The sequence below is a fragment of the Mus caroli genome, chromosome 6 (genome assembly GCF_900094665.2).
Source record: "Mus caroli chromosome 6, CAROLI_EIJ_v1.1, whole genome shotgun sequence".
NCBI classification, from domain to species: domain Eukaryota; kingdom Metazoa; phylum Chordata; class Mammalia; order Rodentia; family Muridae; genus Mus; species Mus caroli.
In genome coordinates this window covers 105,508,319-105,511,010 of record NC_034575.1, presented here as the reverse complement: position 1 = coordinate 105,511,010, position 2,692 = coordinate 105,508,319, and positions in this window count along the sequence as shown.

The following is a 2,692-nucleotide window of genomic DNA, read 5'->3' as shown; positions in this document are numbered from 1 at the left end:
AGATTGCCTACCCTATTTCTCTGACAAAAGGTAAAATTTTTCTCTAAAAATTTTCTGACAACGATTTCAAATGCAATTTCTTTTAAGAAGCCTATTCTGATTATTTCGATTTGACACAATTTAGACTGTAGATTCACTCCTATATACGCCATCCATCCTATGAGATGTCGGGTGCTATGTTATTAGAAACTGGGCTGTGATTTCTCCTTCACTGTGGTGTATGTCCATCCCCTGCATACAAAATTGTCTTTTTCATGTTTAAATCTATGAAATGATTTCATACTCGGTAGTCTTTCAAAAATAACTTTATTTCAACATCATGCAATGAACAATTTCTTCAAAATCTACATCAATTTATGTAATAAGTTCAGTCTAAGCAAAGATCCCTGGCTATATAGTGAACAACAATCAATCAGCTAAGACACTGCCTCTAAGAAAACCTCCTTTCCACTAGAATTTTATGTTCCAAAACTATTGTCCTAGTTAGCTTTCTATTGCTGTGATAAAACACCATCACCCAGATAAAACACCATGGCTTTCTCAGCCTAAAAGACTGGCTACCCTTAGCCTCACCATGGATTTCTTTATGTCTTCTCAGACTGTTTCTTATACCATATCAACCAGGACCTTCTGCCCAGGGGATTTTCTGCCCCCCTCCCCGTGAGTTGGGGTCTACAAAATCAATTATTAATCAAGAAAGTATCCCATGGAGTTGCCTGCATACAAATCTTATGGGGACAGTTTTTCAACTGAGAGTCTTATTTCACAAATGATTCTAGCTTGGATCAACTTGACAATAACTATCTAGTATAGTGAACTTATTAGCCAAATTTGTTCAAATAGTTCTCAAAAGAACATGGTTTGTATAAACTTAAGATAAACTGTTTTCCATGCATGGAATTTTAAAGCTAGGTGGTTGTTTTCAAACAGTATTTTGAGGGGAGGTCTTATTTTCTTTCTTATACTTGTTTAAAAACTATTTCCCCTCTATACAGTATCTATTAAAAAATCCAAATACTTAGACAGTTTAAGACAACAACTAAAGATTTTGTTTTTCATTTCAAATAGAAATCCCCACAGGAGATGAAAATTTCAGTGACATTAATAACTAATGACTAAACTCAAAATTGATTTACGACAAATTAACAAATATGAAAGTCAAATCTAGAATCAGTTAGAGTGCTTACAAGAGTCAAAGAGGAATTAAAGCAAAAATGTACTGAAATTTGGAGAGAAATTATTTCACATTTATTTGTAATAGGCAATTTTCCTTTGAAATCATCTTAGTGAATTATGCTGAAGCACGCAAAATACTTATTGATATTTTTCTAGTGTAAAGAGTGAGTCATTGTTCAGTAAATGTTCATATTAAGCATCTCTGGAAAGGCTACTCTTGATCTTAGAGCATGGGCTATTAGTGTTCCATTTAGGAAATTTTCCCCTGTGCCAATAGGCTTGAGGTTCTTTCCCACTTTCTCTTCTACTAGATTCAATGTATAAGGTTTTCCATGGAGGTCCTTGATCCAGCTGGACTTGAACTTTGTATAGGGAGATAAGAATGAATCAATTTGCACTCTTCTACTTGCTGATCACCAGTTGAACCAGCACAATTTGTTGAAAATGCTGTCTTTTTCCCACTGTTTTGGCTTATTTGTCAAAGATCAAGTGATCATACGTGTGTGGGTTCATTTATCATCTTCAAGTCTATTCCATTCATTTATCTGCCTGTCTCCCTACTACTACCATGTGTTTTTCTTTTCCTACTCTTTCTCTGTAGTATAGTTTGAGGTCATGGAGAGTGATTCCCCCAGAAGTTGTTTTAATTGTTGAGAATGCTTTTTGCTATTCTGGGGTTTTTGTCATTCCAGGTTAATGTTAGAATGGCTCTTTCTATTTCTGTGATGCTCTAAGATCAACAATTGACAAATGGGACCTCATAAAATTGAAAAAGCCTCTATAAGGCAAAGAACACACTCAATAGGACAAAACAGCAATCCACGAATTGAGAAAAGATTTTTTTTGAACCAACCCTAAATCCAATAGAGGACTAAAATCCAAAATATACAAGGAACTCAAGAAGTTAGACTCCTGAAAACCAAATAACCCTATTAAAAATGGGGTACAGAGTTAAACAGAGAATTCTCACTGAGAAATCTCAAATGGCTGAGAAGCACTTAAAGAAATGTTCAACATCCTTAGTCATTAGGGAAATTCAAATCAAAACGACCAGAATGGCTAAGATAAAAAATTCAGGTGACAGCAGATTCTGNCNAGGANGTGAAGAAAGAGGAACACTCCTCCATTACTGATAGGATTGCAAGCTTGTACAATCACTCTGGAAATCAGCCTGTCGGTTCCTCAGAAAATTGGAAATTGTTGTACGTGAGGACCCTGCTGTACCACTCCTGGGCATTTACCCAAAAGATGCTCCAATATATAACAAGGACACTTTGTTCATAAAACAGTCTTATTTATAATAGCCAGAAGCTGAAAAGAACCCAGATGTCCCTCAACAGAGGAATGGATTCAGAAAACATCGTCCATTTACACAATGGATTACTACTCCGCTATTAAAAACAATGATGTCATGAAATTCTCAGGCAAATGGATGGTACTTGAAAATATCATCCTGAATGAGGTAACCCAGTCACAAAAGAACACACACAGAATCTACTCACTGATAAGTGGATAT